Source organism: Corvus moneduloides, chromosome 22, assembly GCF_009650955.1.
Source record: "Corvus moneduloides isolate bCorMon1 chromosome 22, bCorMon1.pri, whole genome shotgun sequence".
In the NCBI taxonomy this organism is placed as follows: domain Eukaryota; kingdom Metazoa; phylum Chordata; class Aves; order Passeriformes; family Corvidae; genus Corvus; species Corvus moneduloides.
The window spans coordinates 920,559-944,697 of NC_045497.1; the positions used below are offsets into that span (position 1 = coordinate 920,559).

Genomic DNA, 24,139 nt, shown 5'->3' on the forward strand with positions numbered 1-24,139 from the left:
TAGTGAGTAATTACATTCACTGTTTGCATTTTACTCGCTGAGATGGAGGCAAGGTTCTAAATGGTAATAATTAGATATAATACCTCTGTTGTAAGGTAAGCAGGAAACTCAAATGCCTCATATCTTGCAGTTAACAACACCTCTGTCTGGGATGCAGCCCCCTGGGATTTGTTAGTGTGGAGTACTCAGCCTCTGTAGGTGGTAAGTGATGCACTTGGCATTTCTGCTGCTCAGAGCTGGTACCAGCCCTGCCCTGGCTGCCGAGGGGAGCAGGACGTCTGTACTGAGTCTGAGCAACGTGTGGGAGCAGCAGGGTAATTAAGATGGCAAACCTTGGAGATCTAACATTCCCTCCCTCTCTCCTTAGAAAATCAGCTCCATCATTGAAACAAGACTTGAAAAGCGTGCTCTGAAGCCAGAATAAACACCCTGAAATTTTTATCATAATGTTGCTTTTAAAAGTCCTAAATGTCCTCTATTTAAAATGAAATTCTTTTGTATTAACCTGCTTTCATATGCTAGCTTTCACCAGACTGCAGAATTGCCTGATTTGACTTTCTAATGTAACTGTAATGAATCTTCTGGGAAATGGAGCGATTGAGTGCATACACTGTGCAACTCCATTGTGAAATATTCTGTTAGATCTGCTATATTCCTGATTTTATTTTTTTTTAAGGGGTGGGGTGTCCCTGTCAGGTATTAAAATCTAAACCAAATGTATTCTCTAGGGGACTTGGGGAGCTCAGGCACTACAGTGGGTAATATTGCCTTGATTAAATATGTTTGCAGCATCACACACATAAATACGCTGGGTGATGGTGGCACAGTTAGATTAAATTCAAAGGCGTGCATTTGGAGAGAAAAGAATAAAGATGAAATTTATTGGCAGATACCTGTGTAGCTCCTTTGAATAGCTACAGGACAGATTATTTTAAAAAATGTATCAAAGTGCACACAAAACTCTACATAGGGAGTGTATTTTTGTGTTAAAATGCCGCCTTACTCTGCAGCTGTACTTGCACAGTGTCTGCCTTGTGAACAAAACGCCCCTTTGAAGAATATTGCATATATGATATGTGAGAGGGAGGGGAGAATCCAAGTATCCAATGCTCAGCTTGGCACCCAACAGCCATTCCTTTCATACTTTGATTTCAGGGCTGAAATGCCCATTATTTGCACTCTTTGCAATCTACTCCTAGGGAAGTCCATACCCAAATTCTCTCATGTCTTGCCTGTCTTGATACCTTTTAAAGTGGTGTATGTAGTCTTGGTTTTTTTAGTTCCTGTATCTTTGGGCTTTCCGTTTCTTTTTGCTGTTTCTCCATAGATTTTCAAGTTTACAAAATACTGGGAGTACCACTCACCTTAGATCTGGTACTTGAAAAGGCCATAATTGAGAAAAGAATTGCCCAGCCCACTTGGACTTGTTGGGTGTTTCAGAGGTGACATGGAAATCCAGAGCAGTGGTTGGAGGAATCACCAGATCTCCTGTGCATCTCCCTGTGGTGTCTTTGGGAATGGGGTCATGGTACATCCTGAAGCACAGGACAGGAAATGTTGGCAGTTGGAACTTAAGGCAGCAAAATAATTGAAGAAAATTATCTCGAAGTGCCAACTTCCAGCTTGGTGGGTGATACAGCTTCTCCTGGGAGGCCAGTGCTGCTTAAAGGGGGGTTTCCCCAACAGCATATTCACCTGATAAGGGCTGATCTGTTCATTCAGAGCAGTTCTGTACAGTGCCCTTTTCCTGAAAGTAATGAAAGTTGCTGTGAATGAAACTAGACACAGTTTATATATCTGTGGGGGGAAGAAAAAATCAATATTTTCTTTGGGATCTGATGTTGAGTCCACTTAAATCTGTTTAACTTTAAAATGGAGGTAGTATACTGTAAGATGAAGACAGGTAAGTACAAAGGAGGTTCTCAAGCCTCGGAGAATGTTAACATTTCTCTGTTTTTCCTGTAGATAATCTCTTTCTTCTGTCGGTTGAGTTGGGCAATCGAAAAAAAGGCTGGTGTTGCACAGAAAAGATGTTCCGTGGGCTTATCTCCAAATTGTGTCAGCGTTTTCTGCTCCTCCCTCTCTCTCCCCTGTCTGGTTTCCTTCCATATCAAATTTAATTCCTTAAATCCGCTGTAGTAGGTGGACTCGCATGTCCCTGTGTGCAGAAGGAGTTATGGACACGCCAGCCTTTGCTCAGGGCCTTAGGGCAGCGCGGGGCACATCAGGAGCCAGGGGCTGTCCTGGGTGGCGAACGCGCCTCGCGTGTCGCTGGCGGTGAAATTTCCCTGCCAGCTGTTGCCATTTTGCATTCTGTTTTTGTAATCACCCTTTATAAAATGGCTTTATTGTTCGCTGATCAGGTGTATCCTGACATAAATAAAACATTGGCAGTAATTGGCTGTGACAGCTCCGCGGCGCTGCCGCCCCTCCCGGCTCCGGCAGCTGCGGGAGCCCCGGCCGCTCTCCCCGGGGTAATTGGCTTTGACGGCTACTGGTTGCTGCAATAATACTGATCCATGAGCCTGTGTGAGCTGCATAATGCCTCAAGGATTTTGTACCCATCAATATGTCCTCAGCTTGAATCATTTTTTTCATACTTTTTCTGTGGCAGTTTATTAAAAGAAACGCTTGCTGCATTTACGGTGTGTTTGGTATCTACACAGCCTCAGCTGTCATGGCAGATGAAAACACCATCCTGCAATTCCAAACACTCCTGTGTGCCTGCTGCTGATACAAAGAAAATCCCCCTGCAATTGCCCAAAGACACTTGCAGTTCAAGTCTCTTATTTATGTAGGTACATTGATGTTTTAGAACGATCCGTGATAATAAAATGCGATAATCTGTTGGCAAGAGCGCAACTGCTTTTGTTTGCAAAACTTAATAAGCTGTGAGACAAACACAAAAATATGCAAAGGCAGAGCTGTACGTGCTAAGTGAGGCCTGACAGTTTCGGTTCTAACCACAGCTGAAGGCGTACTGACTTGTTTGCTACCTTAGGTAATAACTCAGATTTCTTTTGTGGTGTCTGGTGGGAAAAAAAAAAAATAAAAATCTTGTATTTGCTGGTATTGGATCACACTTGATCGTATTAGGACGTTCTGAGAAATGTAAATGGTGGCAAATCCAACTTGGTTGGATCCTAATCAACTGCAACACCAAAGTTATTGGGTTCTTAACCAGAATTGGCACATCGAGTTGAAATTCATTAAAAGTAGTTCTTAAAGTGGGATTGGTTTTTCTCAGTTACAATTACTGCTGGCTCATCACTGAAAGCAGAATTTCTGTGGGTGAAGCGTGGCCAGAGTAATTCACCATCTCAACAGGAATCGTGACTCTTTTGGGAAGGAAGTTTGTATAAATACCCCTGTAAACTTCACTCCCTGACAAGCTTAAAGCTCTCTGCTTAGGGAATAGTTTCTAAAGGATTCTAGCAGTGGTTCAGGAGCCACTACAGACTAGACCAAGTGTGCAATGGATGAGAAGTACCTGCTCTTGAGGAAGATATTACTCCTTGCTTGAGCTCAGATGCTTTTGGCACCCACCAAGCCAGCTTGCTGTGTGGCAGAGGCTGGATGAGTGATGCATCCTTAGGAATGGCAGTGACTCAGGGAAGGGGCAGGGATTTCATTTGCTTGTGATTCAGTGCCAAACTCCACTAATTCACTAAAACTACTTTATTATTTTTTTTTTAAACTTAAGTGTGCTGATTCTGACATGGTTTATGGGTTTGTAGTTGTGCAATACCACAGTGCTGATGAGTCTTGTGGGGAAGCAGCAGATAACTCGTAGTGGGATAATCTGCATCTTTATTTTTAGAAACAAAACCCTTCCCAGAGAAACAAACCCTCTGCTTTAGTTATGTCATTGTGGGGATGTCTGGCAAAGTTTTAGCTCCTTGTGTCATGGACTCAGCTGTGTCTTGATACTGGAAATAAAAGTTGTCTGTTTAATTATGTGCTACAGAGAGGAGGTTGATGATCCGTGCCTGGCTGCCTGTTTGCTTTTGGGTTCCAGCTTTCCGTGACAACAAAAAATGTTTCCTACTCAGCTCATACTTTGAGTTTGTTTCTATAATTGTCTTGAACCTTTAGGCAAAACCCTGAAGCAAAGTATTCCTCACTGTGTGTTCGTCCTACTGGTGTTTTGGAGGAAAAGGTACTGAAATGTCATTCTTTCCACTAGATGAGCTCACAGTGCAAAGAAAATTTCAGAATGGGGTTTACCTTATTTTTGGTAGATTATCTCCCCTGAACATTACAGCAATCACTTGGGTACAAGCCTTTCAGAGGCAGAGAAAACAGTTTCAGGAGCTCGTTTCTGCATTCAGAAGTACCTAGAAACCAGAATGTGGCAGGGTAGTATTTGCATCCCTTTTCAGCTTGTGTACACTGTGAGCAGTCGTTCTGTCCCACTGGACACTGCAGATCATGTTCTGTTTTCCAGGTAAACCTGAATTTGAAAACATAAGGATATTTCAAACCATTCAGCCTTTTTTGTAGACTGGCATTTTTACCCACCCCATCCCAGGAACCAAACCCAGGGAATATCAGTTTGGCAAATATACCCAGCAAAGTCTTAGGAATTAAAAATAGCAAAATGCAATTACAGGCTAATTGATGAATGTAATTAGATGTAGATTTGACCAAAACTAGGTTCTGCAACATTTGCAATTTAATTACAAAATGCCTTGTGATTGTAAAACTAGCAAAAAATATTTTGCTGGTAGCTGTAGCTGCTCTTTCACATCCTGTTTTTCACAAAATCAGTTTTAGGAGCCATTGTATGAACAAGTGAAATATTCGAATTTGCATCAGAGCCAATCTTGCTCTGGAAACTTAAGCACAATTCAAAATTGCTTGCAAAATTTAAACTTAAGGAAAGCAACATCAACTCTTACAGCTTGAGACTGTTGCGTGCAGATTGGATTTTAACCATCCTGTCATGTGCCAGCCAGGGAGTTCTCTTGGTTGGAGTCAGTTGGGAATGTGGAATCCAAGCACCTTGCCCAGGATGTCTCCCCTCGCTCATCCCCCTTCCCCTCTGGGCTTAGGTCTCCTCCTTTGCCCAGGGTAGCAGTGTGTGTTTGTTCAGGAGCTGACCCTGCCCAGGTAATTTTTTAAAAGCTGTTTTTAAGCTCATCTTTATTGGCTTAACTAAACCTCTTGCCTTGGAACTTGGATTTCAGCATTGAAGAGCTTTGTACGTGAGGAGAGGAGGATTGTGTGTGGTGGGTACAGAGCAGCTCCTGGGCTGTGCTGGCTCTGCCCTGTGCTGCTTTGGGTTTTTATTTCTTTTATTTATTACCAGTATTTTGGAAAGGCCTGGTGGAGCCCCTGTTGGCTCTAAGTGAGGGCTGGCACACCAGAGACTGCCAGAGGTGGGTTTTTGTGGAGCAGCCTGTGCTCGGTGTGCTCTGCTGCCCTGGCACAGAGAGCCCTCCTGGCCTGATCCGTGTGTTTTGGTGCAGGCAGGACATGGGGATGGTGGTGGGAGCTGATCCAGTGGTGCCAAGGTGGGAGAGCACAAATGGGGAGATGCTGCTCTGGCCAGGTCTGGCATTAATATTGGAATAGCTGTCAGGAAAGGGCACAGCCCTGCTGAGCCAATGTGAAAGCTGCACAATCTCGTTAGCAGACACTGTGCCACCCCAAAGAGGATTACGCAGCAATAATAGTTCAGAGGGTACCTTCTCATTGCTCTCCAAAGGAGATTGATTTATTTGTCAGGTGTATGAATAACAAACCACAAAACTTGAGTTAACTTATGTTCTTAATGAGATGTACGCTTCGTGTAACACTTGAGATGTGCTCTTCTAAATAACCTCATAATGGTCTACAAGCTTGCCTTGCCTTAAGAAGATTAAGGAATTAATGTCAAATTACAGACATAACTGCAAATAGTATTTACTGTGTTCAGTGTGCAAGGGGGGTACACAGTTGATAAACATTAAATGTATTTTTTAAATTCTTCTTTTCTTAGAGGAAGAATCTCAAGTGTTACGATAATTTAATGTTGTGAGTGTGTGAGGGGAAAAGATGCCTTGGCCAGTGAGACTGTCGTGTTTTGAGAGGGTTTGGCTGAGGATACAGGCAGAGCTGCTCAGCAGCTGAAGGTGTCAGTTCAGCTCTGCATCAGACAGTTCCTGTATGTCAGCAGAGTCTGGGAGATCACAGTTCCACAGTCAGTGTTCGTGTGTGCGGGGGGTGAGTTTTGGGTGAGGCAATGATAAAATGCCTAAGAAGATTGTCTGTGTTACATAATGCTAATGGAATTATGGTTGGATAAACACATTAATATAAGGGAGGGAGAAGATGCCCAGACTTTAACTGTGGGAGGCATAAATGTTGCTGCTGAAAGCCATGGCATAATTTCTGGAAATGGTATTAAATTCACTGTAGCTGGTTAAAAATAACACGTAATAAGTTTTCGTTTTCCGAGCTGTAAATGGCTTACCTTAATCTTTCTATTTTGGTCAAGTGAAAGAGAAATGAGGTCTGAAGAAATGCTCTTAAGCAAAAGATGTGAGAGCTACCAATATTGCTGATCTGTCAGTGGAATTGCAGGTAATATTTTTTATGGGCACGGCAGTTTGGTCATTTTCAGAATCAGAGCAGGGCTGGGTTTACAGAAAGAATGGGTTCTGCTAAAACAGGGTGGGCCATTGATCCTTTTTGAGAAGAGTCTGTATTGAGGTTTGTAGCTATCAAAGGCTCTAGGTTTCCCTTCAATAGATGCTATTTTTACCTACTGTTCTTAATTATTTGTTGATGTTCAAAGGTAAATAAACATGTAAGAAGGGATGAGCTTAAAACTTCATGTTGCTTCTTGCACAGCCAAGTGTTAGAGAACTCTGTGTGTGCAGTGGGGCAGAGCTGTGAGCAGGAAGTCTGGGAGATACCTTGGCTGGATGTGGCTCTTAATTTTGGCCTTAAAAGCTATGATTCTCTTGCAGCAAGTATCTCTGAGGAAGACAATTTATGAGGGAAGTGTGTTACAGCCTTGTTGTAGATCAGTGTTTCCGTCTGCTGGTATTGCCAAAATTTTTTCTGACCTTTTCCAGATCTTTATTTTCCTGGCAATGACTTTGTGTTGAAGAGACAGATTATTTTCTTCTGCCTCTTTGGCTTTATGTTGATCTTATTTAAATATATAAAAATCACTTTAACTCCTCATTTCCCCTATGATTTACTTTAAAGGAAAGGTTTGTTTGGAAGTAGCCCTGAGTTCTTACAGCCCTCAGAGTTCTGCCTGTGTCCAAAGGAAGGTCCTCAGGAGATCTCTCTGAATCCCTTTAGATGAAGGATGAATGTCCTCGTCAAGGCAGATTAGAAGGATAATCAGAGATTTTCTGAAACACAAGACAGGTTTCCAGTATGAGATGTGTGAGTGAAGCTCCAGAGCGTGACCTTGTGTGTTCCCCTGCCGTTTTGGGCTAGAACCTGTGGCCCTGGGCCTGACAGTGAAGATGAGGGTGGTGGGATGAAGGAAAAGCCTTCCCCCTTATCTTGGGATTGCCTGCACAGCTCCCTGGCAAATGCTGGTGTTGTGTAACTTGTTCTGTGTCCTCAGTCATTGCATGTGGGTCTGCCTAATTTGGAGGATAAAGCCAAAAAGACATCGTTAAATTCTGCAGTCTGGTTTTCCTGTGGTTCTTCTCCTCCTAAGGGTTTGGATTTGGAAGAAATGAATCCCTAATAATTGAATTGATTAATAGTTCTTGATTAGAGGCTCTCTGCACAGCTCCTTCTTGTGTCACTGTTATCTTTTGCATGTACCTGCTTTAAGCAAAAAGTTTACAATCAGTGAGTGAGAATTTAATGATACATTTGCAGATGGCAGTTACCCTCATTTGAGGTTGAAATGGGGCTTTTAGTCGTAGTTTGGTAACTAAATGGATTTTAATTAACTGAAATCCTATGCCTTAAAATCTTTCACTTACAAATAATAATTAAAAACTCCAGTTCAAGGATGGCTCCTGCAATCTGTACTCGGGCTGATATTAAAAATCTGGGAAACAGCAGCTTCTTTATTCACTTCAGTGAAAGGTGCATGTGAAGTCTTGGAAAACAAAGCTTGGTCTTTATTCAGGATGAGATGGTTAATTCTCCTCCAGTCGAGAAACAGTGCCTTACTTTTAATAGTTTTGTACTTCAATCAGAGGTAGTGTCTAATTTTGTTATCAGCACGTGGATAGGACTTGAGGGAGAACAGAGGTGAATGTATGCTGGGCGCAGATTTAGAAAATACATTTATTCCCTGGTGTGTGCAAAGCGCTGCTGAGTTTCCCCGTATATAAAGGTAAAATATTGCTGATTTCAGAGCTCTGCAGGGAGCAGGAGCCTGCGCTGGAGTGGAAGGGGACCCGGCTGTGATGTCAGGGATGAGGAGCTGGCTCTAGAGGGTGCTCTGAACCAAGGCAGCGGCGTCTCTTTCCCCTCTTTAACAGCCACTGATGACGTTTTGCTGAAGAAAAACAATAAAAATCGCTCTGCCTCCCTTCTGCCCTTCTCCCCATCCGCATGGGCTCTCACTTTATTGGAAACCTGAATATTAGTTTGGCCTGGAGAATTTCTCTGGAAGATGCTGCTTAATTATTTAGCTCTGGGGGGATTCCTGCACTGAGCTCTAACATCCTTCCGTGTGTTTTCATGCTGATTTAAATAATCTGGATGTTTAAGTATCTTTGGAGGTCTTTATAGAGCATAAATAAAAGGATGAATGGTTCAAACTTGATGGCTTTTTCTCCCTTTCTTGGACAAGACGTAAATCACTGCATTTTTGCCTCAATATATTAATAGAGAAAGAAGCAGTGTCTTGACCTGCTGTGATTTTTAATATCCCTTTCCAGCAGCTAGTAATAACTGGTAGTAAAACATGTAATAATAGACAAGTTCCACAGTGAGATTTCACACAGGGGTTGTTTTCCTGTTGGCTGTAACTGTCTGTGTGACACTTCCATCTTTTCCTTTCATTTACCAGTCCTGTGACCCTTCCCCAAACGTCCTTGGGAGGGGATTTCTGTGGTCACTGTAAAGCCTCAAAGTGCTGATGGTTCTTAGGTGCTTGGGGCTGGGCTGCAGCACAGGGTGACTCCCAGATCTCTTTAATTCAGGTACATTTTCAATAGATTTTTTTTCTCTAAGCGTGGGAATAGTTTCCTTGATGCCAAAAAAAGTTTAAGGTCTCATCTGAAGCTCGAGTTTTTGGCCAGGGAATATTTGCATTTGCAAGTGTCATGTCTGGTCAGATCTCTTGTCTCTTTGCTGTTTTTTTTGGCAGGGCTGTTGCATTTCTTTTCTAGTTTAAAGGAAAGTCTTGAGTGCCTGGAGTGCTTGGCCATTCTGGCACATGCAAAATTAGGGACTGTGATTGTTTGGGTTCCTCCTTTTTGTTCCACTGACGGTACTTTGACTTTTTCCTCTGGAAAAATGTAACTGTTTCTCCTTGAATATGCAATCAGGTAATAGAAATCTCATAATTTTTACCTCTGACTTGAGTGGTTATGAGGATAGTAATTGTTTCAGCCTGATGGAGATTAAAACTTGTCTCCCATGTCAGTTATTAAATGTGGAAATAGCTGCAGGGTATGGAATAAAATATTTGATTTACAGTGCAACTCTGTGAAAGGCTATAATGCAAGAACTGTATGGATTTGTTTGGTACAAAAGCTTCATTTGAGAGGAGAAGCAGCAGCCTGCTGGACCATTTCTGGTTGTGATTTTTGTTTTAGTGGGTGGAAGCCCAGTGTGGTGATTTGTGTGGTATAATGATGGTAATTCTGAGCTGGAAGATGAGTTGTCTGTAATTCCGAGCCTCTCTCAGTGCCACAGCTTCTTATCAGCAGAGTTAACTGGAGCTGAACTGTCTGTAATTCATGGAGTTTTCCTCCTTTTCTCGAGTTAAAGGTTAAAGTTATTACAAGCATGTGTGTGAGCTTTTGTTGGCATTGCAGAGTGCTCTGGATGCTTGCACATTATTGCTGTGGACATATTTTTCTACTTAACGTGGTGAGCAGTTGTTTAATTGGAAAAGCTGTTACTTGTCTTGATCCTGAGTATAGTAAAAATCAATGTCTTCTCTGCAGCCTGAACTGATAGGAATCAAACTCATTGAAGGATGAAAATGGTTTAATCAACAGAGCGATGTCCTAAAGGTTATTTAAAAAAAAAAAAAAAGCAACCAACAAGCCCACAAACAAACAAACCAAACAGCCCAGCCCAGGTCTGGAACTAATGAGGAAAACATGGTGGTTCCTACCTTCAGCTGGACTAAGGAAGGGAAGGGAGGAAAGTTTCCATCAGCCATGGATGGAGGGATATTCTTGGGAGCCATTTGATTTCAAAGGCTTTTCTTTTAAACACCACTTGTCTGTATCTTCAGCCTTTGTATGAACTGACAAAAATGAGGTCTAATGATGGGTTTCTTTGTAGTGGAAGCCATGAAAGGGACTTTGTCTTTTCATTCCAAGAACTGAATCTAACGCAATTGTCAGCCTTGTTCTTGACCTCATTTGTCCAGTGAGCTCAGCTTGTTTCAGATACATTTCCAATACATTTTCCTGGCTGGTTACTGGTACCCCAAAGGGGAGATTTCCTTGAGAAAGGAGTAGCAAGAGGAGTGACAGCTGCGTGTTTACCTGAATGTGAAGTTACACAGGTGTGTGCTACAGCAGATAAGTGATTTCAGAGTTTCCCTTCTGAAACTTGGTGGCTGAAGGTAATAAAGAATGAAATGGATAACCTGGTGTGTGTTCTGTGACTGCTTAACGACGAATCTATGAAACTGGAACAAAGTGTAACCTGTAAATTATGTTTTCACCTCTTGATGTGCCACCCCAGCATGTTCAGATCCTAAAAAGCAAAGCAGCAGATCGCATTTCATGAGGAAGTTGCCTGCCAAGGTTTAATACAAGTCTTAGGCATGGATTGTTAATGAGCTCATGATGTGACATGGATACTTCTTCCTGATAAAACATTAGCATGAAAATTGAGCAGTTCCTGTCATTCACCTCTCAAAACCCAGACAGAGTGCTCAGAAAGGGAGGGAGCAGCACTCAGAACCGGGAAGGTGCTCGTGCTTTGCTCTGGGAATCGCCCGTCGGGATCTGCCTGTGCCCCTCTCTGGGCTCCTGTGCCCCTCTCTGGGCTCCTGTGCCCCTCTCTGGGCTCCACTCTGGGCTCCTGTGCCCCTCTCTGGGCTCCTGTGCCCCTCTCTGGGCTCCTGTGTCCCTCTCTGGGCTCCACTCTGGGCTCCTGTGCCCCTCTCTGGGCTCCTGTGCCCCTCTCTGGGCTCCACTCTGGGCTCCTGTGCCCCTCTCTGGGCTCCTGTGCCCCTCTCTGGGTTCCTGTGCCCCTCTCTGGGCTCCTGTGCCCCTCTCTGGGTTCCTGTGCCCCTCTCTGGGCTCCACTCTGGGCTCCTGTGCCCCTCTCTGGGCCCCTGTCTGGGCTCCTGTGCCCCTGTCTGGGCTCCTGTGCCCCTCTCTGGGCTCCTGTGCCCCTCTCTGTGCCCCTCTCTGGGCTCCTGTGCCCCCCTCTGGGCTCCTGTGTCCCTCTCTGGGCTCCACTCTGGGCTCCTGTGCCCCTCTCTGGGCTCCTGTGCCCCTCTCTGGGCTCCTGTGCCCCTCTCTGGGTTCCTGTGCCCCTCTCTGTGCCCCCCTCTGGGTTCCTGTGCCCCTCTCTGGGCTCCTGTGCCCCTCTCTGTGCCCCCCTCTGGGTTCCTGTGCCCCTCTCTGGGCTCCTGTGCCCCTCTCTGGGCTCCTGTGCCATTTGCACGCTGGTTTTGTTGTTCCTTGGTTCGTGGCTTGGTTAATGAGAGGATTGGCAGCTGCAGGGGGAGCCGGGCACATTAAGGAGCTTCCCGGGATGCTGCTGAGCTTTGTGCTTTATGCATTTCCCTCACTGCTCTCGCTGGGGCTGTTGGCAGCACCCCAGGGCAGAACTGAAAACGCCCAATTTTCGATTGCGACCTCAAGGCTCTCCCCTTGGATCTGCAGCGTTTGGGTGGGTTTTCCACTCTCTTTGGAGGCTGGCACTAGATGGCAATGCTGCAGCTGGGCCCTGTCCCCTCACTGCAGGCTGGGCACGCTTTGGAGCCCTTTTTGTTCCAGGGGGTTTTGCTGGTTCTGTGTTGGCTGGAAAGCTGTTTGTTGCCACATGGGAAATGTGCCTCACATCCTCTGCACCTCCCGCGCTCCTTCTGTCCAGGAGTGTTTGTTTTCCTGTGAATTCCGTGTAGGACATGTGACGACTTCCTTAAATGAATGTTTGTTTTATGGCATTGACTCTCTCTGTCCGTGTGTTTCAGGGCTTGATTTGCAATCTGCAGGTGATTATTTCATCCCAGATGTAATGCCTGGGACACAGCTTAGGGTGGCAGGGAATGGGACTCTGGAATTTTACAGTTTTCTGCAAGGACTTCCAAGAAATTCCATAAATCCCTCTCACACATCCTTGCTGCTGGGATGCTTTGGAATTATTTGGTTGCCTGATTCTGGTGGGGGTTATGTATTTGAAGTTTTTGCTGTTTTCTCTCCATATCACAAGAAGAGTCAGCTAAACAGAAGACCTGGGATGCCTTTTTTGTTGAATTCTTTAATAGGCCACTGAAGGAACAGTGTAAGGGACAAACTGATGTGTTGCAGGTTTAGCCTTCCTAAAAATACTGAGTTTGAAAGTTCCTGTAGTAGCTGCAGTACACATGAAACCAACATGAATGGAGTTAAGACTGTTGTGTGTTTTACTTGAGAATTTGAAGGAAGTTCAGAGTCAGAACACAGCCATGAGAATGGGAGTTTTAAGCCTTTAGTGTGATTTTGTTTTATGTTGAATACTGACAGGAGAACGTGCATTGTGTTGACAAGCAGCATGAAGCTGATTTATGTTAAAATATACAGCAGGATCTATTGCTTTTGAGAGAGTGTTTTCTAAGATGGTGTAAGCCCTGCTTAACTATTGCCACCTCCTCATCTCCAGCGTGAGCAACATTGTGAAACTAATTTTGAGAAGCTTTTTTGGCTGTTAATTGGTTGATAGCAGCTATCAAAAATCTGCTGCTTCCTTTCAGTTGACTAAAAGTTCCTGTGTAGGTGGCTGCAGACTGAGTGCTGTGTGAAACACAGCTCTGCACCAGTAAATCCCCGTCTGCTGGAGAAAAAACAAATCAAAATGAGTCCAGCAAACTGCTAAAATAATAATGCTTCCTGTGGGAGTGAAGCTGTCTTGTTTGCTTATTCTTAGAAGCTGTGGAGGGAAAAGAGGAGAGATAAACTGAGAATCTTCACATTATTCAGTGTTTTAGGGGATTCTGGGGACGTGTGGTGGAGCAATACCTGAATTAGTTGCATCCACTGAGTATCTTGTCCTGTAATTTTGAGAAGTGAAGAGTTTCTTCCTCGTGTAACTGAACTGGAGTTGTGTGGTTTCAGACTGTTGATATTTTTTCAAGATTATAGTAGAAACTTCCTGTTTTTAGAGCTTATCTCCCTGTCTGGAGGGAGAGGTTATTATAGGTACGGTCACATCCTGTGGTTGTTGTCACTTGAAAAAAAAAAATCTATTGAATTTTCAGAGGCCTTTGAATGTGCGAGTGATTACTGCCCCAAAAACCGAGCTGCAGCCCCAGCTCCCATCTCCTCTGTGATCTCAATAAAAGGCTGTAAATCCATTGCAAATTTTACATCTCTGGTAGTTCAATTTCTGTGTTGAGAAAATCCCTTGGTAAAGGATCTGTCTGGCTCTGGGAGGAGGATTGCAGAGGAAGCACTTGGGAGTCATTTCCTTCAGCGTGAGTATGAGCATGCTTTATGTTATAATAGTTTAAACATTCCACAGGCTCTTGATGGAGGTATCAAGTTTTCCATTCCCAGAGTTACTTTTAGTTTAAACTGGAGGCAAGAGCAGGCAAACTCCCATTGTTTTACAGCTGCTTTGATAGAGCTGAAAAAGATGCATTTGCTTAGTTCTTCCTTCCCTCCTTTGGCTTTACCCCTCCCACACACACTTAACTAGTGAGGATTTTATTTTGTTTGCTTTTTTTATATTCATCTGAGAACAAAGAGCTTCTTGTTTGTTTTAATCCATTTGTTACATTCTCAAGTATGTAAATTTTTCCTTTTAAATGACTTTTCTTGACAAATATTTGGATTTTTTTTTTGTTCTGTGTAAAATAATACCTTCTAAAATGAGTTGTGTGCGTTCCTTTGTGTTAAATTCAAGAAGCTGCTGAACAGGTTGGTGTCTTGCCGTAAGTACCACAAAATCTGGCAGACACACTGGATTTTGTTTCAATATTTGTGGCTTACAGTTTACCATTCTGTCATTTGGAGTTTCCCAGGGCAGGGATTTTGTACAAAAACACTTTTGAATTTAAGTGTTGGTCCCTACAGAGAAGAGAAAACAAACCAGAGGAGAAATACCAGGAAAAAAGTGATTTCTTTTCCCCACTTCTCTCTTCCCCAAAAAAGCATCCTGTATTTCTGGCTGAATTTTGCCCTCTTTGAGGTGCAGCTATCTTAGATCATTACCCTCGAATTGGGTTTTAACCCTGCTGTGTCCCCTTCTCTGCCCCAGGTTTGCTTCTCCTTGGCCTTTTGTGGAGCACAGTCCCTGGCTCTGGGCTCAGGGGTTTCTGTCCTGGTAGAGTTGGGTGTTCAGGAGGGGAGAACAGGGAGCAGGGCCAGGCTGGCACTGCTGGGAGCACTCATTTCACCCTATGGGCATTTGAGAGTGAGCTCTGACAGGGCTGGGCTCTTTCTTTTTGGGTTGTGGTTGGTTGGTTGGAGTTTTTCTGGTATTTTTGGTTGGTTTATTTCCCCAATGCTTCCTAAGCCAGGCCTTCCTGTAAAGCCTGCTTTTCTCACGTGTTAGCATGTGAATTGTCTTCACAGCTCCCTGGAGGAGCAGCCACTGTTGCTTTTTCATTCCTACTGTGATAGAAGTGCAGCGTGCATCCAGGATGCTGTGCAGAAACAACCCAGGGGATTTCTCCCAAGCAGAATGGAGTTAAGCAGCGCCTTTGTATCCTTGGGTCCGTGTCCCTGTTCTTCTGAGGGATGCTCTGCCTGTGGCAGTTTTGGGCTGTCACAGGTTCCAGGCTGAGGGGGAATCCAAGGCAGCTTTTACCTCCTAACAAGCAATTGTATTAACAAGCAGGAAAGGCCTCAGGTCCTGGGAATGATCTGGTTTTTCTTTCTTTGGGAGACTTTGGTTTGCGTTTCTGTGTGGCTCGAGGTGCGTGCCTGTGTGGTGGGCTGGGGTTTGGCTCCAGTGACCCTGCAGGGCTGCCCGGGCAGTTGGTGGCAGTTGCTGGTGACGGTTACAGAAGAGCATCGCCTGCAATTCTTGTGCCCGGGGCTCGTTAAGAACAGGCTGAAGTTCCTCAGACTGTTCTGTGCTTGGGAGGCTCCTCTGTCCCCGAGTGTTGATGTGGTGCTAGAGTTTAATAGTGACCTGAGAGGACTTAGAGCTTGGCCAGAGGTCACCTGGAATATCCTGAGCCCCACGTAAGTACAGGGAAGGAGTCACAGTTGTAATTCGGTTTAACAGGGCAACCTTACCCTGACAAAACAAAACAAAATCTACCCCAGCAAAAAAAGCCAAACCTCTTAAGGTCCATGGTCTGTAAAGGGTGCAGGTTCCTTTTGGGGGTTTGAGAGAGGCAAGGAAATGGCTCATGGCAATTTCAGCAGTTACACTGTAAATAAAATAACTCTTGGCACGCCGGTTTGTAACAACTGCTGTGTATGTAAATGTGGCGCAGCAGAAGTGGCCGTGGCTGTTAAACTCTGTGCAGGGTTTACAGCCTGCTTAGGCTGGGATTGCAGCACCAAATGGCTTTTTGGTTGTGTTGGGGCAGTAACAACAGGGCAGTTGCCCTGAGTTTCCTCTCACAGACTGCGTTTCAGCAGTGTGGAGAAGCACCCTGGTGTAACTGTGGAGCTGAGCTGGAGCTGTGGCTGCTGAAGCTCAGAGCAGGTTTCCTGTGGGTGCTCACAGATCTGCAAGTGCAGACACGACTTTTCCTGCTGCGAGGGGATTTGAAGAAATTTGTGTGTAGACAGCAGTAACTGTCTTGTCAAGAGCTGGGTATCAGTTCCTCTCGCTGTGTTTGTGCCAAGAAAACAGCGCATGATGTGCACAGGAACAGAGCCTCACCTCTCGCCTGACCAAAGGTTTTGTGTTCAGATAGAGCTGGGGTGCTTTGATGTCCGAGTGCAAACAGTCAGAACTGGGTTACAGACACTCAGCGCTGCTGCTGGCAGCAGTGGGAGGTGACCTTTCCTGCTGACAGCCCGGCCAGTGCTTCCTCTCCTCTGCTGAGAGATCTCCAGGTGGCTGCTGGCCCCTTGGAGTTCTCCAGCTCACTTTCAGTTTAAGCTGCCTCTGGTCAGGTTTTTGTTTTACTGGAGGTACCGCCGGGGTTTTGGCTGGGATTGCACACACTGACAGAGACAGGGAAACTTGTGACGAGCGCTGCAATTGCTGACACGCAAGGAAAACAGTGTTGGGACAATATTAAGCTGTTAGTTTGTTCTCCATGAACCTACTCCCTTCCTCTTTCCCCTTGTGCAAGGCCAGATCCGAGGGGAGAGCTTGATTTCCATGGAGCTCTGAAGACAGTGTTAAGTCCCCTTTTAAAAATAGGTTCAGCTTAGCAGGGGGTTGGTGTGTTAGACTCACTGCTTCCCGAAGCTGGGAAGTTGTGTTGGATTGGCTTTTAGGAAACACTTGTCATGTTCACATCTCCACGTGTTCTTAAAAGGAGTTTAAGGCTTCTTTGTGTTCAATCCGTGCGAGCCGCCAGTGTTCTCCAACCTGCTTTAAAAGCTGACTTGGATGGGTGAACTCAGAGTCAGAGAGAGCTGCTTCCAAGTGTTTGTGGCACCTCTTGGTCGTGAGTGTCTCTTGAAAAAACAACTTAATGTACCCATTTAATCTGTATAATCTCATTAAGCCTGTTTACGGTTAGTTTGTGTTCCAAGTGTGTGGATACCTGGGAGAGCCGGAATTGCTCCTTTGGAGCGGTTTTTCCAGCAGGTGAAATGTTTATGTGTGCTCAATGGCTAATGCTGTCAGAAGTGGGGAATGCTGCTGATTGATAGGTCTTGTGTCTTGGAGGGATTACATCTTTATTTAATATTTCTCAGATTTGTGTGTCTGTGTTTAATATTCTTCCAATAGGGTCGGACTCATGCGAAGTTATGAATTATTCGCGTTTGTTATGAGTCGTGTGTCTCGAAAGCAGCACATTTTCCAGCCCTTTGAAGATACGCTGTCTGTCACTTCTCAGTGCTCAATCTTTCATGAGCTGAAGTGCGTGGGTACAGGATACAAAGTGTTACAGGATTCAGGGGAAGCGCTGAAAGCCGAAAACTGCAAGTTAACAGGTGCTTCCCAGATTTTAGCTGCGAGAAGAGAAGGTGTGCAGGGGTGGATGTGCACATGCCTTTGAGCAGTGTCAGGAATTACTGACAGCAAGTCAAAGCCGTATTTCTTCAGATTTCCAGCTTCTGTTGTTTATTGTCACGACCTTAATGTTTCTTCAGCTAGGTGTTCTATTTAATTATGATGTTTATAGTAAATATCAGCTCCCTTGGCTGTGTGCTCAGGCCTGTAGCATGCGGAGTGCTTTGCTTGTAACTGCATCCCTTGTCTCAGTTCATTATCTGTTAATGGTACTCGACATGACAGGCTTGTTTTGATAAATGGAGCCTGCCAAGAAAGCTGGGATGGATTTTGCAGGCGGAGGAGTCGAGCTTTATTTCATTGTGCAACACCAGAGGACTGATGCACGCTGGACCAAACACCACAAAGAGCTCTCTGAGAGTGAGAGGTCTCTGGGCAGTGGTTCCAACCCTGTCCATTCAGGGAATCTCCACTCAAGGTCTCCTCTTTCCAGTGTATTTTCCTGACCCATGTGAACAAAGATTTTGCCTAGTCTTGATGGGCTTTGTGAATGTGTAACTGGCATTTCCCTCCCTTTTTCAGATATCCAGCTTTCAGAAGGGATACTAAAAGAAATGCTGTTGTAAGGTTTATAATGCTGTGACTAGTAAAGGTGTATTTCATGACCAGGAAAATATCTTTTATAGTCCATTTTCAAAAGACAAGATAAAAAGTCCCTATTGCAAAATGGAGCTTGAGGCTGTACTCTGTGCATGTTTTTCATTTTAGTCTCTGAAATGGGGGCAGATCTCCATATCTCCTAGGAAAGCCAATTAGTGAAAGTTGAGTTGTCTCTGATGTCAGTGATTGAGTGCTGTGGCTGTTCTGCTCATTCAAGGATCTCCAGTATGCTGTATACAAACAGATGGGACTTGAGATGATTTCTCTGCCATCTCCCACACTGCTGAATTCGGAAGTTGGTTTGTGTTGGATTTGCAAGACGGTGTCTGAGATTCAAGAATAGTCTCCAGTTCTGTTGCTGTGCTCAGGCTGCCAGATGCTGTGCTCTGCACTGTTTGAACAACTTTCATCCTGATGGGATACAAAAAAATCCATGCGTTTTAAAGTTGTTATTATTATCTGAGTGCGTTTTTCCAATATATACTGACTTTAGGGATTTGTGATCCAAGCTGGCTGGGTCACCTGCCCTAAAGGGATAAGGTGTTTTTGAACGAGAACCATCAAACAGGGTGTTTTTCAAATGATGAAACCTGGCCTGAATTAACTTCCTGCTGGAAAGCTCTTTTGGAAGTCATTAGGAGTAAACGCTGATTTAAATACACTCTGGAGCAGTCAGTTCCCTTCTATGATCTGCCAGGTGTTGGGCCACATTTGATTAGAAAATTGAGGAGTGAGGATAAACACGATGTGGTTGTTTTGTGCTGACTTGAGGATTGAGTTTCAGCTCTGGCAGGTTTGGAGCTATCACACGGCTACTTGGTTACAAAGCTTGTTTTGCACCAGGTCTGGTGAAGACAGGCTCCAGTTCAGGAGCTGTTGTACGATGAATATTGCAGGAGTGCAGCTCGTGCCTACACCACCCTCAGTTTGTATTGATCACAGCAGTCCCGCGACGCGGCAAGGGCGTGTTGGAATTAATCAGCTGCTTCGCCTGGGTGGGTGGTTTTAGGAAGCTATTTCTAGAAAGTACAGAATAAATTTCAAACTTGGATCTTTGTCTCCTGAAGGACTCCTGGGCTCTAGTATGAAAGTGGTATAAATGTGTTTGGATAAATAGGGGGAAGATACACAACTACAAATAATTAGCAGCCTCTGGAAGGATGAAGTTGGCAGGCAGTACTTGAGGGTGTTGCTCTAATTAACCGGGTCTGTGAACCTTAATGATTATCATTTTTTTCGAATTTTTTTTTTTTTTTAACTTGGCTTTGTAAAACCAGCTCTGAGGTGGTGTACTCCCATATTTATTTTATAGGTAAAATATTACTGTACGGCTAGGAAATGGATTTGCTTGGCAGGGATAAAGTGTGCGTTGCCCCGAGGTAATGGATTACATAGATGACTTGTTTTGCATGTTATTCTGCAAGGGAAATAGCAGAGCTTTGCTCTAAAATTAAGTCGGCACTAACAACTGAAAGGTCATGGTTGTGGTGTTGAGGAACAACACAAGCCATTGGGAGATGAGTTACAGGTTTGCGTGGAGATGCACAGTAAGATAAATATTCATTCTTTTAAAAAAAGCCAATTACATACAATTAAAAGGAACATGTTTGGCTGAGCAGATGAATTTCTGCCTCTAATGGGGGGAAGGAAGGCGTCGTAGGAAAGATTTTGAACAAAATGGCTCACTAATTGAATGCGCTGCAGCCAAATCCCTGTGCAAAGGGTCTCTGAACGTGGCCCTGGCCAGGCATCCCTTCCTCGCCCATGCCGGCGCTGAATGCCGCGCGTGGAGGGCTCCTCCGGCCCCCGATTTATCTGCATTTCCCCACCCCCTGTGTTATGCTCGGTGGCGAGGGGCCGTGCATTGATATTCGTGCTGCACCGCGGGCTGGGAGCGCCGGGCGCCCGGGGGATGCTTCGCCTCCGCGCTCCGCCGCTCGCAGATGCATTTTCTCGCTGACCACGCTCTTCAAGCGCTGCCATCAATCACGGGGCTCCCGGTTCCGGCGGGGCCGAGCGAGGAGGCGGAGCGGGGCCGCGGCGGGTGCCGGTGCCGAGCCGCCCCCGGTGCCGAGCCGCCCCCGCCGCAGGAGCGGCCCGGTGCCGGTGCGTGGGGCCGGGCGGGGCGGGGGGCGGCGGGCCCGGGACGCTCCGCTCCGGGCGCAGCTGCTCGGCGGCGGCGGAGGGGCCTCCTTTTGTTCACCGGCTGCGCCTCCCGGCCCCGCTTCCTCCGTGCCTGCCCTTCCCGGAGCCCTCCTCCTCCTGCCGCTGCTCCTCCCGCCGGGCTCCGCCGCCGGCAGCGCCGGGCCGCGGCTGTGCGGGGCCGGAGCGGGGCAGGGGCTCGGGGCTCGGGGCTCGCCCGCAGCCGGAGCCGCGGTGAGTGCCCCCCGTGCCCGCCGGGGGTCCGGAGCGGGGCCCGCAGCCGATGGATTGGGTGACTCGGTGCCTTACAAGTTGTATTCCCACGAGGAGAATTAAGGCTGCTCTTCAAGTTGACTAATTGTTACCTGGCCAACGATAACTGCCTGGATGGAGGAAAGGCTTGACTTAATTCTCTTTTCCGCTCTGGGTTACTCCAGGCTTTTTTTTGTTGTTTTTTTTTTTTTTTTCAGAAAAAGTTGGATCGACTTGGTAGGTGAGGCGTGGGTAGGTTGTTACTGTCCTGGGAAGTTCAGAACGCTCTAAAGGCTGCACGGGGTTTTTTTTTTTCCATAACAAATGCTTTACCTTCCTGTTCTAAATATAAACAGTTCGAGTAACCGGACTGCTGTGTTTAATTCTCTTTTTTAAAAGCAAATGAGATAAGGAGATAAGGATTGCATTTTCCTTATCCTGGAAGAAAGTACTTTCTCATTACGCTTGGTACAATGGAATGCCTTTGAAGTACTAATTGGGACAGTGTGTGGTGTAACTTTTTTAACGGTGTTTAATGGTGTTTTAAGATAGTGACAGGAGACCTGCTCGGCCACTTTGTTTCCTGAGGAAGAAACCAGCTCTGCTTTGTTTTGCAATTGGTTTTAAGCTGGTCTGAGTCCATGTGGCTTTGCCGTGCACGGGGCATTGTGTGGCTGGATGGCTCCTTACAGCCATATGGGGCTGCTTTAATTGTCGGGGAGTGGAAATGGCGGGTGACAAGGCCACTTAATTTCTTTCTTTGCTGTTTTAAACTTAACATTAATGTTGGGCCTGAAGTAGACGGAAGTGGAGAATAGAAACCTAGCGAAGTGTAGTTTCAGATGCTCCACAGATACGTTTCTTCTGGGAACTCAGTTTAAAGTCAGCTGGATTTCAGACCCTACAGACAGCACTGTTGCAATGTAAAGCCGTTAATCTGCAGGCAATTAGTTCCAGACGTGCAACCGACTCCACATTTTTCTCAGTTTTTGTTCTTACAGGCAGTGGCGTTTTTGAATCCTTGTGCCCAGTGACTATCACAAGACAGACGTCTGAGATGCCTGACAGCAAGTTGAGAATGGTGTAGGAGCAGCATTTAAAAGCTTTTATTTGTTTTTCCAACCCTGTAATTTAGTAGTGTTTAAACTATTTTATAAAGATCTCTGGGACCAGTGAAAGGTGGTTTTGAGTCCCGAGCACTTGAGTGCTCGTTGTGCTCTGGCAGGCTGGGTGCTTGGCAGGCACTTCTCGAAATGTTATTTGATCTGGCAGCAGGATAGAATTGACTTGGATTACACAATTTTTTTTCACCCCCCGGTTGCTGTTTGAAAGTGATGCATCAGCGAGTGTTGTTCGAGAGCGTATTTTAAGACCTAAACTGCGTGTATTGGCTTTAAACAGGATTCCAGAGAGAGGCAGTTCAGAATTTGTCTTGTTTTGTGGTTAGAATTTATGAATTGAGGCAACGGCTGACGTAATCTATCCGACCACTTCCTTTGTGTGTGTTTTAGAGTTGATAGTGCTTTGTTTTGCTTAAAATAGCCAGGACTGTTTCTTGAATACTTTTCTATCTCCTTTCTGCTGTGGCCTTCAGTGTAAAGCAGACAACTTGTTCCAGTTGTGTGTGATTATGTCCCTTTGAGGAAATGGTTCTTTCCTTTTGTCACTAAGGTTCAGTGAATTGCTTGTATGCTAAGTAGATGAGACTTAATTTTAATTAACATAATGATGTGTACAGCTGTTCTGTCAGAACGCATCGCCTGTCTTTGCAATTTTACTACAGGTTGTAGAGAATCCCTTGATGTGCCTCTCAAATCCTCTTTTGCTTATTTTTGTTTGTGTAAAGGTGACAAAGATGAGGCTTTTGTCTCCTGATGTGAGTGGTTAACAGCTCCCTGCCCGAGAGCCTGCGTTTGATTTTTGTGTGTGGGGAAGGAAATAAGCTGTTTATCACTGAACTAATCCTAAACCTCCTTGTCTTTGGGTGGAGGGGGGTTTATGCCACCTATTGTTTTGCTTCAGAACAGCCAGAAGTAACCTGTTGGTTTCTAATTTTTTAATTCTTTAACGGCTGTATAGCTTTATAGAGCCGGCTCTGAGTGTTAGGTCAGTGTGCATATGTTAACTGTTCCTTGTTCTGGGACTTCTTCAGGAGGTACTGAGAGGTCGTGCTGATAACGGTGTATGTTGGATTAGAAGGGGCACACTGTTTAGTTTGTAAAACAGTGCAGAGCAGCATTTTTGTAACTTGTTGATATCTGTGGCTGACAGGATATTTCACCTGAGAACCAGTAAAAAAAGCAGCTGCGAAGGCAGGGTGCAGAAATAGGTACAGGGCGTTGAGGTTGTCATGAAATGCTGTTTTGGCCAAGTGATTTTCAAATGAAGGCTGTGTCTTTGGAGCACTGGGCTGGGCTCTGACAGATGGGTGGGCTAGAAGGTGCTGGCTGGAGCTGTTGGAGTCCCCAGCTGTTGGCTGTGTCCCTCTGCTCAGCGGCCACTGCTACCCCAGAGCGTGCAAACCCTGCCTGGAACTGGGGTTTGAGCTGCTGCTGCTGCTCCCAGCCAGGCACAGTCACTTAAACAAGTTCTGATTCTGCTGTACAGGGATGCACCAGGCAGGAAACAAAAGCAGTTCAGGAGCTGAGCTGAGAGTTGGCTCTCAGGGGTGTGACTTGTTGGGGACTTGGCTCCATCGCTGAGAGTCAGAGTTGGACAGGACCAGCAGCATTTTCTAGGCATTGGGGGCAGGAATTCCATGCAGCCTGCGGTGCTTGAGGCAGTGCTCTGTACCTTCAGCTGTCTGGAGGCTACAGAGTAGCTCTGACTGCTTTCCTGGGGGTGGCTCACTCGTGGGACTGGGTCAACAAGCTGCAGATCAGTTTTATTAGTTCTTGTGAGCTGTAATGTTTTGGCCAAGATAGCTATTCCTGCTTTAGAATAACTTTTATTTTCATTTGAACCTTGTGTATTTAAGATGCCAGACTCAGTAAATGACACACGAGAGCACTGAGTAGTTCTAGTCTGTGTTTTAAAGGTAAACAGCATGAGAAGTGGTTTCTAAAGCACTGCAGTGTCCTGGAAGGCGCCCCGGTGCTCTGATGGGAGTGTCTAATACCGGCAGGCGATGGTGTGAGGGGAAGGTTTTCACCCTTGTGTGCAGGGTTGCTGTAGGAATAGGCTGACCTGGTGTGGGAGGGGAGGCTCCTGCAGTTTCTGATCCTGCTGCAGCCCTGAGCTGCGTGTGCTGTGCATGGGAGCACTCAGTGCAGTGGGAAGGCCTTTACCTGGAGCAAGCACCAGCCACTAACGTGCAGATCTTTATTAATATGTATAAAACCATGTCAAGAAGGGGCATTTGGGGACGGAGGGCTGTGTCAGGGCAGCTGGAATCGCAGCTGGCATGGTTCAGACTCGTGTCGACTGGACCTTGCTTAGCCTTGCTCCTTGTTTGGCTGATTCTCCAGTATTTCAGAACACAGGACAAATTTCTCTATTACTAAAGACTGGAAAAGCCTGTAATGACGTAACACTCCCAGTTAAATAATAAAGAGGACCCATAGAGAAAACACTCTCAGATAACTTAATGAGAAATACTGTCAGGCATCTTGAAACGAATCAGAGGGAAATTTGGTTTTTATACTTCAGCTTTCTTAGCAGAAGTGAAACTCTTTCCAGA

At 45.5% G+C, this 24,139-nt stretch overlaps 1 protein-coding gene across 4 annotated transcripts in view; it reads left to right on the top strand.

The window, feature by feature from the left end:
* The window catches only part of RERE (arginine-glutamic acid dipeptide repeats), a 177,630-nt gene that overhangs the window by 18,694 nt on the left and 134,797 nt on the right, over positions 1–24,139 (top strand). Inside the window, exon 1 of one of the 4 annotated variants that reach the window (XM_032131834.1) lies at positions 20,424–20,442. The exons of the other annotated variants lie outside the window; for them this stretch is intronic. The gene's annotated coding sequence lies outside the window, so the exon portion shown is untranslated. Of the gene's footprint in view, positions 1–20,423; positions 20,443–24,139 lie in introns of those variants that run through there. 4 annotated transcript variants of the gene reach the window in all.